At 41.3% G+C, this 12,746-nt stretch overlaps 1 protein-coding gene across 2 annotated transcripts in view; it reads left to right on the top strand.

The window, feature by feature from the left end:
- Positions 1-2,092: 2,092 nt before the first annotated feature.
- The window catches only part of ENTPD3 (ectonucleoside triphosphate diphosphohydrolase 3), a 37,339-nt gene continuing 26,685 nt past the window's right edge, over positions 2,093-12,746 (top strand). The window contains exons 1-2 of one of the 2 annotated variants that reach the window (XM_030510061.1): positions 2,093-2,400; positions 7,376-7,517. The gene's annotated coding sequence lies outside the window, so the exon portion shown is untranslated. The remainder of the gene's footprint in view (positions 2,401-7,375; positions 7,518-12,746) is intronic. The other variant, XM_030510070.1, reaches the window with a different exon arrangement.

The following is a 12,746-nucleotide window of genomic DNA, read 5'->3' as shown; positions in this document are numbered from 1 at the left end:
CCATTTCCACTTAAACTCCCACTGAAGGCAGAGTGGTGTTACCTGAGGAAAAAATGGGTTTGTGTGGGATGGCTTGTGGAAGTAACGCAAGCCAGGGTATAAGCAGGGGAGATTGTGAAAGCAGTATTACTCACTTCCTTGTGAGAAGAGCAAGAGGGTGATGCATGGGAAGTGGCTGGCATCCCTCCTGATGCCCTCCCAGCCTTGTGATCATCAGTGGGGTCAAAGATGGCAAGGAGGAGAACAGGGGCAAGCCATGGTCCTCCTTTGCTCACATGCCTTCTCCAGGCACAAGGTGTGAAGGACAATGGTGGCACCCAGATAATTCCCATGTGAGCCCTGCAGTTGCATGGGCCAGGCAGTTGAAGCCACAAACTGACTTTACATCAGCACTTGCATTTGCCTCTTCGTAGAGACAATACTCTTGTCTTGCTGTTTCCAGATTCACTAGCTGAACAGGAGAATTTTATCTGGTCACTGAGCTTCCTTCTCTTCAGGTTTCCTGGTTGTTTCTATGTTCCTGAATGCCTGATGCTTGCTGCTGCTCTCTTGCCCAGGGACATCTGGCTCCTGATACAAGTGGGTCTGAGCAGCGATGGATGCAATGTTGGAGCCTCCAAGGCTCTGACCACCAAGAGCAAAAGAGAAGTATATTATAAGCACTCATTGATCTAATGACTACAATGGTACAGTTTTTAGAGAGCACATTAAAACAAGCAAAATAATTACTATCCAGTTTAATTAGCTGAGAACTTAATCACCCTTGCAATTGAGGAAAGCAACCAGAGTCTGTTTCTAATTTAAGCAGTACAAAATTTCTCAGTGCCTGTCCTGGAACACCAAGTGAAAATAGGTGAATCTATGTACCTTTTACCTCTCAAACAAGTGACCAAACCATCCTTTTAATTCCCCATTCCATCCAGTGGATCATTTAAAACAATTGGTACTAAACAAGAGTTTGTGAAACCCCCAAGTCCTAGTCTGTGTGATATTTTCTCCAGCACTCTTTTTTATTTTTTCTGCTGCCACAGATAAAGTGTTCTTGACTGATCAGGCCTGGAAAATCCCATTTTTATTCCTGCAGTGTTTGCAGGAGAGTGTCCTGATTCATTCTGGTTTAGAGAGGGAAAGGAATGAGAAATATTCCCCTTGCAAACGCTTTGCTGTGCAAAGACAATTCCAGATTGATAATTTTTGGTCTGTTAAATCAGCAAAGCAATTAATTTCTTCCATTCTTCTTCAAGTCATTGTGAGCTTCTTTATGCCTGACTAGGACCAGATCCCTCTATTTTTGCTTTCATTTTTCTTTCCTATACTGGCTTTTGCTAGGACTGGGAAATTATGATAGCCAGCTGGTGCCCCACTCAGGGTACTTCTGCTATGGCTTAATGCTGATTCGGCAATGATATGTTTGGCCATTTGTTTCTAACAAAAACAAGGAAAAGTTTAATGAAACTAAGTAGTTGCTATAACTAACTTGTGGGCCAGTAGAGGAAGAATGAATGACCACAAAAAAACCAGAGAGTGTTTAAAAGCAATGCTAAGTGGACACCAAACCAAGGAGGAACACATGCCCTGCCCACACACACACATATTGAGCACATACCTCCCAAGAAAACACTTGGAACATTGGTGACTCACTTTAAACCTTCCCTCTTAAGACTGGTACCGTCAACCTTAGGACCTAGGAGGCCATGGAAAGGGTGAGCATTAACAACAGAGAAAGGACTGAATACCGGAAAGTCTGTGCATAACAATTTTAACTAAAGAATTAAAACAAGCAATATTTGGATAGCTTGGACTATACATGTTAGTAGTATTGGGAGTGTACTAATAATATGTCTAGCCAGGATAGCAAAGATTCAAGCCTATGTGCCATGCATTGCACCTAGCACAAAACTGTCTTCTGACCCCTACTCACAGGTAAGGAGACACAATGCACACAGGAGTATATATATCTATATGAAGTATATATATCTATATGAAGAATATATGTGTGTATATAAAAATGTATGTATGTATATAAAAATATGTGTGTGTGTATATATATGTGTGTGTATATATATTTATGTACATATGTCTATGAGAGATATATGACCTATTCTGTCATATTTCCAAGAACAGAGACTGCAAGAAAGTCAAAGGGACTATGGAGAATTAAAGACAATGAAACAATGAACTTCTCCATCCTTTTCACCCCAAACTGCAGCACTGACTCAGAAGAAATGTGTTCTCAAGAATGCCTCGCCTTGCCTCGCCTCGCCTCCATGACACACAGCTGTTGAGAGTTGCCTTGTCTCAAGACCAAGTCAAATAGGCACAGCCACCCAGACTTGGCTAATCTGGGTGAAGGAAGGAGGAGTAAGCAGTCTTCTCTTCCCAGGGTCTTCCCAAGAACAGGTAATTTTCTCTTCTCTGGGTGAATTGTTCTTTTTACTATGATGGACTATTAAAAAATCTGTTCAATTTTGCAGTAGGTTGCCTGGGATTGATGTTTTAAGCACTCCTGTAGTGAGCATAACAAAACTTGAGAAAGGTCATTGCTGCCTTGTTGGATATTGATTTCTGTCTGAGGAGGAAACATTTTAACTGGGTTACAAAGTGTTCTTCTCTAAGATGCTTGAAATAGGACCAAGGAACCATTATGATATAAACTAATCAGCTGGACATCAAATTCAGAAATGATCCTGAAATTGCTTAGAGATTGATTCTTTGTTATCTTTTCCTGTGGAGCATATTGCTCAATTTTGTTACCATCAAACTGGTGTCAGAAAGAAATTTCAGTGAGCAGCAGCAGCGATACAGAAAACTTTGAATTATTTTATTCTTTTTTCTACAGGAGATTTTGGTCTTGTCAGTATTTTAACAGTAGGGGTGTGTGATTGGAGAAATTGCAGCTTTTGTATATTTTTACTGCTTCTCAATGGAACAGTGTTATTACTTATGATTACTAAGCTAGTCAGGCATGGGGGAATGGATGTTGCAAGTATATCATGACACTGCTCTCAAATTTGTATCGAACCTGCCCATGCAAAAAAGGGACAAAACTGGGAACTTTTTTTCCTCTTTTAACCTCATTCCTATTTATTTAGTACTTTTGAGAGCCTAGGATGAGAAGAATAATTCACAGCATGCACAGTGTGGGTCTTAGCCAAACCCCATAGAAATCAATTGGAAAATATCTTTCCTGGGAGGTGGACTAAGTTTGGTATTAATCAGAAGCTGCCAAACCATAAGTAGTTGTCTGTGCTAATGCAATATTGTCTTTGCATCACAGCCCCTGTTCTGATTTAAATCTCCTTTTTCTTCCTGGAAGGGGTAGGGTTGTTTTATATTTTGAAGTGCCACTGGCATGAGGTCAGCAGAGGCTCCCAAGAGCTTGTGGGGAAAATGCAGAAAGTGGTTTCCAAGCCAATAACTAAATTTTCAAATTATGGAGAGTTATTTATGTTATGAGTAATGTGAAGAATACATGAAACTCTTCCTTTGTATCTCATTTCCAGCCTTGGAAGGTGAGACTGTATCTTGAAGCAATCTTAACTATCACCAAAGAAAAGCAGTTCTATGTATTTGTTGCACACACTAATCAGTTCACATTGTTAGCTTCAATGTACAAAAAAATTCTGCAAAAAATTAGTGAATTGTAATTTTGTCTGTGAATTTTAGCTTTGTTAAATTCATGGCTGCAAAACTCAGTTACAGCTGGTGGTGTTGAGCCCACAGAGAATTTGACCTCAAAAGAAAAAATACCTCTCATGGTCTCAATAGACCAGTTTGTTAGTGGGATGCCAATTCCTAAAAGTCAACTGCATTTGCTCTGGAAAACAGGAATAACTGTGAACATCTCTAGCAGCAGCTTTTAAAAAATACTATTTTCTTTCATGCCTGGAATTTCTGTTTCATTGTGGGGTGAATGTACCTAGCTCTGAATGAGGCAAAATTGCCTTTCTGACTTGGAAAGTGTATTAGGATATCTCCAGGTAAAAGGGATGAGATGGGTATTACTTGAAAGAGGATGGGAAAGGGGCGAAATAACTGAGCGCAACAAATTTGCTGTGTATTTTCGGTCATTTTTATCTTAGAAATATGAGGCACTTAATGAAAGCTGCTTCTCATAATACCACGCTTCCATGCTCTTGACAGCAGTACAGATGTCATGGTCATACAGAACAATTCTTTGGTGACCTCTGTGATGTGCTGAACGCAAACACACTATTCTTCGCCCTGGGCATGCTGTACTACTTCTCACTTTTTTCTTTGGTAAACGTACATATTGTGTCAGCTACAGAGAACTTGCACTGACCTCATTTGTGAAAGCTGCCTCTCTATCTGTCTCAATATATCTCACTGAGGAAGCTGGCAATTCAGGAGAGCATTTTTCATTTCAGTGGTCCTTTAATTTCCAGTCTATCACCTTTGGTGATTAGTGGCCAGAATGTGGACAACCCCTGTGGGCAGACATGGCCTTTCCCACATGACAGCAGCAAGCCCTTGTTTTGAGAGACCAGAATGGAATAACTGTGGTTTTGCTTAAATGTCTGAACTTTCTCTCTCCATATTTTTTGCTTTGTAATTAGGGTGAGGTGGCACTAACAGTTACTTCTCAAAACTGTGCAGATGAGGCCCTCAGCAATATGGTTTAGTGGTGGTCTTGGCAGTGCTGGGGTAATGGTTGGACTTGATGATCCTAAAGGTCTTTTCCAACCTAGTTGATTCTATGATTCTCATGATGGATTTTTCTTTTGACTGTATGGAGGAATGGATGCAATTTCCTCATAAGATCAGGTTGTTCTAAAAGTCTGTGCAGTAATGAAAATGTGTAATGCAAAAGTGAATCTCAGTTTTCAGAATATATAGGCTGGTCTTTAGCTCCTGTTGGTTGTTAAATTCTGACCCTGAAATTCCCTAATTCATATAGTTTTCTCATGTGCTTGATTGTGCAGAAGTTATACCCAGTTAGTATTAAAGGTCTGCTAGAAATGTGAAGGAGTAGCCAGAGGGACCTGCAGGAGGTGGCTGTTGGGTCACAGGCCAGGTCCAAGGCAAGTGTTGACAGTCAGGCTCCTAAAAAGACATGAGTTTTCAAATTCATGTCTGGATCAGAAAGCTCTGCCAAGGTCTGGCTGTAAAAATGATACACATAAATAAGCTGCTTACGAGACAGTTTAGTAGTGATAAAATTCAGTTTGTGCAGGGAGCCAGCAAAAAGCCTCTGTACCCATTAAGCTCTTCTTTTGACTGCTGTAGGCACCCCATGAAAAGGCATTGAACCTACAGCAAAGACCATATATTCACACCGAGGTTTTGTTTGTGATGCTGTCAGAGTCCGATATCCTGTGACTAGTCTCCTTCAGATATTCCATAAGGAGAGTTTAATGTTTAATATTAAACTGACTTATTCAATATATTTGGCTTTACACATGATTTTGATTTAGATGAGTGATGTACTGGAGGGACCACACAAGCACGGTATTGCAATAGTAATGTACAGTGGGAATCACAATACAAACGTGGTTCCTGGTCTCCGTGTGCTCCACTGTCACCATGCTGGGTGTCCCCAGTCACCCAGCCTGTTTGGTGCTGCACTTTGTTGCATGCACAGCCTGGCCTTCAGGTCCTTGTTGCACTGCACAAACCCATTGGCTGCAGGATAAACTCTGCAGTTAACTGTAGTGGAGGAAGCTGCAGGCAGCTCTCTCTTGGCATGGATGACTGCCTCCTTACGTGCCTGTGCTGTGATCTGGGTGTGCAGCAGCAAGTTCTCATGTGGACGTCCTTTCTGTTTGGTAGTAGAAATGATGAATAGAGTTGTTTCTTGCAAGAAAATCCTACAGTAGTTCCAGTGAACAAAGTGGGGGAATATCCCCTCCATGGAAGGTGTCTGCCCAATATGTTCATGGATTGAAGGCCCATTTGGTGCTATACCACTTGCAGTTCCCACCAGCTAATGGGACATAAGATCATCTCCTTACAGAGATAGCTATGATAAATAGCATTTTAAATGATACCTCACAGAGTCTATGTGCCTTTTCTAATGTTATCATAATGGACCTGCACCTCCTGGTGCAAAACAGGATGAAGGCTGGCTGCGTGCAAATACAGTAATTGTTATTACCATTATTACTGCCTAGACTTTTCTTGGGCTTACACATGCAGAATTAGGAATTTGAAGCAGTAACATTAAAGCATTTCATGTTTTCATTTTTCGTCATTATACTAAAACTAATAATCTAATCATAAAGAGTAGGCAATACCCTAAGAACCCCCCCAAGCATTGTAACAGTGGATAAATATACCTCAGCTTAAAAAAGAATTAAGTATGTCTCGAGCATTAAAAAAGGACATTTTTGGACAAGGTTTCTCTGTGCAGGTCTGGAACTTACTGAGAGAGCCAAGCCTATTAAACGAGATCATTTCTGGCATTCAAGCTACTGTTGAACTTTAAAGAAACAGACAGGCACCTTGTGGATCTGCCTGCTGCAAATGCATGTGCTCAAAAAGCCATCAAATGCAGAGATATCCATCAGGGGCTATTAGAGCGGATCTGACATCTGGCTCAAAAGGTCTCCAAGGCCTGAGATGGCAGCAATTGAGAGGGTATTTCAAAGGAATTAGCCATGTGTGGCAGCCCAGTCCCAACAGCCTTCTCCTAGACATCTGCTCCTACCAATGTTTAGAGAGAAGGCACATACACTTTCTTCTGAGCTTGTATGTTTGATAGTTCTTTTGTATCAGTCCTGGGAAAGCAGGGTTGAATTACTGAGGTGAAAGAAGAGAGCAAACCGAAAAATACAGTATTAAAGTATGCATAGGCATGCTCCTGAAATACAGTTAACCTTGCTCAGCAGATAGAAGTCAAAATGAAAATGCCTGTCTGGCAGCCTCTCATGTGTAGAACTTTGCATATACAGGTTTATACAAAAAGCTGTATATATGCAATACAAGATGAACTTAATTTGTTCCGGGCAAATAAAATAGCTTGCAAACCATACAGAAGTGGTTTGTTTTCCTGTGGGTGATAATCATTTGCACTGATGTGAAGCGACCCCAGGGAGGTCAGCTTTTGCGCTCATGGATATTAATCAAAGTCCGCCAGACTATAAGCATGTGTGGCTTCATGGAGCCCCGTTCCTGGTTTGTGATGATTAATATCTTTTGTCACAGTTCTGTCCTGTACCCTGGCCAAATGTTCTTGGCACTGTGCCTCTTCCACTTCAGAGATAATCCCTTCCTCAGAGAGCTCACAGCAGAGACCACGGTGGGGGTAGAGGAGAGGGCAGAGCCCTGTCTGTTGTCACAGAGTATTCAATGCACACATATGCTTTTTTTTTAAGGAGACGGTTTTTGGCTTTTTTTGTCCTGGTTTTATTTAAAGGAATCTGCCACCAGTGGTAGACGGAAACATTTTGGAGAGAGGTCTTAGGTGTGAGTCATTCAAGGAGGAAAACCATCGCACCAGAACAGCATAACCAGTGGGAAGAGCTGAAGAAGAGTGAGTGAGGAGCAAAGCAAGACAGGTAAGGAGGTGCAGGATGACTGTCATGCCAAGGAGCCAAAAAGTGTATTTGGCTTTGGAAGGGGAACAGTGGTACAGGTTACCATTAGGATACCTGACTTGGGAAGGCAGAGGGAGAAACAAATACCTAGGCAGACTGACACCATCCTTCAAAGTGTTCGTATGAAATTGTCACCCTTCTTATTTTGTGCTTATACTGCTCATATGGCCAAGTGAGTAACCGCAGTGTTTGAGAACACTCCTGGGTGTGGTTGGTCCACACATTGGCTGCCTTTAATATGTCTGGCCTTACTGTTCATGTACAACAAATCCTATGGTTGAGAGAGCCTATTGCTTATGACTGACATAACACACTCAAGTTACAGGCAGGATCTCTGTCACTTAGATTTTATGCTGTTTCTGGCACTCTACTTGCACCCAGGGCTGACTCAAGGCACAAACCTGCCTGACATAAGCCAGAAGCGCTACCTTGAGGGGATTCATAAATCCACCAGCCAATGCTAAAATGGTGTGTGTGATAGGCTCTTATGCAGGTCATAAATGTTCAGGGCACCAAAGCAGAGATGAAAGGAATGATCAAAAGGAGAAATCACAGATGCACCAAAGCAGAGATGAAAGGAATGATCAAAAGGAGAAATCACAGATGTACCAAAACTGGAAGCATTGTTCATGTCAGGTGCATATTTACCATTACTATAATGAACTTGAGAGATGGTACTGTACTTGTGACTGCAAAGGAGAATGAAGATAACGAAACACAGTGAAGATTGTAGGAGCACCTCATGCCATCCACCAGGCCCAGCTTTGCTCTTCAGTTAGCAAGAAGTTCTCTTCCCTCATATCAGATAAGAAAAAGCTTTTCAATCTGTTAGTGAGTCTAACAGATTGAAATAACAAAACTATTATTTTAGTGAGTCTCTATTTATTCAGTTGGTGAACAAAGAAGCTATTTAGTGCAGTTTGTTTTGAACCAAAAACTACATAAGGGTGAGTCTGCAAATTAGAAATGGTTATTATAATTACTATTACAGGGATCATTCTACTCCTTCATGTGCTTGTCGTTTTCCCCCACAGGCTTCTTGTACTGTTCAACTGACTTTAATGGCTATAATTGTATTTCTGAGCCTACAAATGATCCCAAACAATTGCAGTTTAATGTTAATGCATAGAAAGTGACAAAAAGAACTTGTTAACGTTGACTCAGAGTTAGTGAAGCAAAGCAACAGCAAATAACAATACTGGGAGGTGGGCTTGGAAAGAGTTGCAGTAGAACTTTTTTCAACCACAGATCTTGTACTCCAGAAGATAAGCTGGCCTGCATGAAGTTGCAGTGGAAAGGGTTTTATCCAGGACCTTTAGAGTTACTCAGCCAATTTTGTCCATTCCTGGAAGAGCACAAAAGGGTGATAGTATGAAGTAGTTCTCGTAGCAACATTTCTTATTTGAAAAAACAGGGATGAATCTCTTCTCTTGGACCAGCAGTTTCCCAGCAATTACTTCTGAACTATGAAAAGTGAGACATTATTTGCTTAGAATTGCCAGCCTCACAACCTCACTGCTCCATGTTGAACAGTTTTTTCACACAACATTTTTGAAGGATTAAGTCCGAAGGAATAGTTTCTGGAATTTATCCACATTCACTAGAGATGATGCATTTCTTTGAGTACAACAGTGAATTTCTTGTAAGAGAATGGTGTTTCTTTATCAGATTCCTATGGTCAGTTTTATGACAATGGAATGTATATGTCAGGACGTAACATGTTTGCAGGCATGGCTAAAAAAAGTGAATGAGTTTGCCATAAAGCTCTGTGAGCTTGGCTTGCAGCTTAAGGGCAGGGAGCAACAGGGAGAGTCACTGTTATTCCTGGGAAGCTCCTCTCCTTCCAGCAGAATAACATGGCTGGCCTGCACCTCTCCTGCCACAGTTTGGCTTTCAAAAGCTTGGGCATAGCAAAACAGATAAAGTGCTGCCTTTTTCTGCTGTCCCAGCAACCTGCTGCCCTAATTACGTGCTTATTGTGCCTGTGCCTGCAATTTGTGCTGGCTCATCACCACGTGATCAAGACTGTCTCTGGGGGTTTTTAATTGATTAAAGCAGCTCTTGATTCTTTGGACAAGAGATGCAAGGTATAAAACTTTAAGTCTCAGAAAGGGAAATAAATAGACTAGAAAGTATTTTGGTTCAGCTTCAGAACTAAATCCTTATTTGTTTGAAGACCTCACAAGAAGATGTGGTCCAGAAAACTGTTATTGCCTGTTAATAAAACTGTTAGAATTATACATGAGACAGAAGATTCAGAAACTGAATCTAAGACACATCATTAGCTTTAGTCCTGTGATAAAGGAATAAAACCACAAATCGGCAAGTAGCTATCTAAGTATTTTGAAGAAGCCATCAGTGAAACTGATGAATAGAAAAGGCAATGTCTATATCCAGCCATTATTCAAAACTAAGAGGGACAAACTGAGTTTCTCATGCTGTAGCTGTGAATTTGCTTTATGGGTTTGTTTTTTTTTTTTGTCAGCAATGATAGAAAGCTATAGGGCAGCAGATGCTTTTAGAGATTATTGAAAATGAGTCTTGCAACTGTGTAAAAGAAACAAAAGACTGCATTCTTGATCTCTGAGGAGAATCAGATCTGACATTCTTCTCAATGTAGATTTCAGATTTTGTGACTTCCTCGCTTGTAAACCTAGGGAGCTATCTTCATAAGTTTGGCAATTAACAAGGTATGCTGCTATAATCATAGAATTATTTAGGTTGGAAAAGACATTTAAGATTATAAAGTCCAACTGCTAACCTAACACTGTGAAGTCCACCACTAAACCATGTCCCTAAGCACCACATCTACAGGGATGCTGACTCCACCACTTCCCTGGGTGTAGCTGTTCCAATGCTTAACAACCCTTTCAAGGAAAGACATTTTTCCTAACAGCGAATCTAAACCTCTCCTGGCACTACTTGGGGCCATTTCCTCTTGTCCTGTCACTTCTTGCTTGGGAGAAGAGACCAGCTACCTCTTTGTTCCATCCTCCTTTCGGGTAGTTGTAGAGAGCAATAAGGTCTCCCCTAAGCCTTCTTTCCAGGCTAAACAACCCCAGTTCCCTCAGCCACTCCTCACAGAACTTCTTCTCCAGACCCTTCACCAGCTTCGTTGTTCTTGCAGCACAATATGTAGGATGATTGTCTGAAATGCCAAATAGAAAATGTGCTTTTTGATTTGGAATAAAATGTTGGTCATTAAAATAGCCTAGAAACTTTATTTTATTTAAATGTCCTGACTCTTGCTGGCTCAGAAGTTCATAAATTCTTCAGACAGCTCTGCCTGCATTGCCAGTTCTCACAGTTGGCCCTGAGGTATGGAAGTGAACATGAAGACAGGAGGTCTTTGAGAGCAGAAACCTAGTGAATGAAGGCTCTTTGACAACACTGATGAAAAGTCCTGGGAAGAAAGTGCCCGGGAAGATTTTCAGGGACTGTAGCGATATCACAAGGGGTAATGGGTTTAAACTTAAACGGGGGAAGTTCTTTACTGTGAGAGTGATAAGGCACTGGCACAGGTTGCCCAAAGAAGTGGTAAATGCTCCATCCCTGGCAGTATTCAAGGCCAGGCTGGACAGAGCCTTGGGCAACCTGGTCTAGAGTGAGGCATCCATGCCTATGGCAGAGGGGTTGGAATGAGGTGATCTTAAGGTCCTTTCCAAACCATGATTCTGTGATTCATTCTAAGATTGATGGAAGTGATGGCTGAGCTACAGGGCATCACACCCATTTGCCATCATCAACACAAATGGTGGAAAGGCAGTGAAAGCTTAGAAGGAACAGGAGAAACCCTCTGTTTACTGAACCTTCTGAAGAATGCACAGAAATGGGGGACAGATGTCTCTCCTGTGAGTTGGTAAAGTACCATTCTAGAAATGAGACTCATCTCACTGCAGCCACCAGTACCTTCTTACCTCCATTTTTACACTACATTTCTCCCAATTTCACCCTATGGATATTCTGAGGCTTCTTAATATTCCAGCATCAAATGTTGTATAAGCATTACACAAGAAGCAGATGCAGTTCTGTGGTCTCTTGAGATGTACAATCATCCATCCCTTCTCCTGATGTTGCTGCTGTCACTCTAGAGCAAAATGGTGCAGTATCTGCTGTGTATCCTGTGTAAATGTGACACCATAAATACATAGCAGAAATGTGTCTGTAACAAATGCTTTATTCATATCCATAATATTTTAGTTTCTAGAGATTTGCTATTGATCATAGCAACTGGCATTCATAGGTGAATCTGCCAATATCAGTCATCGTCTTTTAACTCCACGTATTTGTGCCCAACAGTAGCAAAAGCAATACTTTTTTCCTTGGGGCTGCCAGGAATCCAACTCATTTGTCATTTTTAAATGGACACCTGGGGCAGATTCTGTCCAAGCAAAACAAATCAATACAGTTAGTTATACTAAATGCATTTGAACAAGGATACTTGAAGTGGGGAGAAGGAAAAAGTGCTGCAGCAAAGGAAATCATGGAGAGAAGAGGTATGCATGCTACAGGCTTGGAGAAGGCTGGGAAAATGGCAGCAAGTTTAATCTGTGCCTTGGGAGTGAGGAAGAGATTGAGGATCAGGTGAAGGGAACTATAAAAGGGAGGATAGGGCTGAGGAGGAAACTGAAGACAAGTCAAAGAGGTAGGTTTAGCAAAAGAAGATAAAGTAGTGAATCTAGGATGGGTCCTCAGGGTTGAAGCAGAGGAACCAATGAAACCAGTTACTGTGCCACAGACACTGGGCAGGCCTGGAGGGGACTCTTGTTTCTGGACCATTTGATTAAGGACCAGTGTTCTGGACTGTGAAGCAGCTGGGGGATTTTATAGACCATATCACTTTTGCTGCTATCATGGCTTTAACATGGCAATAAATGTGAGAAGAAAAGCAGCTTGTGTAACAGCCTGGCACTTGGAAATGGTGCAGAAAGAAAAAGAATCTCTTATGTCTGTTTTTATAGAAGTAGATAATACAGGAGGTAGGGTTTGCTTTCTTTTCAAGTGGTACATTTTAGTCATGGGTGGGGGTTAGTTGTGGGACTGGTTGAAGTGTATGTCAGTGCTTTATTTTTTATTTAAAATGTTCATGTTTGATGATAGCAGAAAGAAAACGCTTTTCTGTGGTGAAGCAATCCAGCTAACTTGTCATTTTAAATGGACACCTGCAACAGATACTGCTGCAGCAAAGCT

This window comes from Strigops habroptila, chromosome 1 (genome assembly GCF_004027225.2).
Source record: "Strigops habroptila isolate Jane chromosome 1, bStrHab1.2.pri, whole genome shotgun sequence".
NCBI lineage: Eukaryota > Metazoa > Chordata > Aves > Psittaciformes > Psittacidae > Strigops > Strigops habroptila.
Note: the sequence above shows the minus strand (reverse complement) of the source record. Positions and strands in the feature narration are given on the sequence as shown.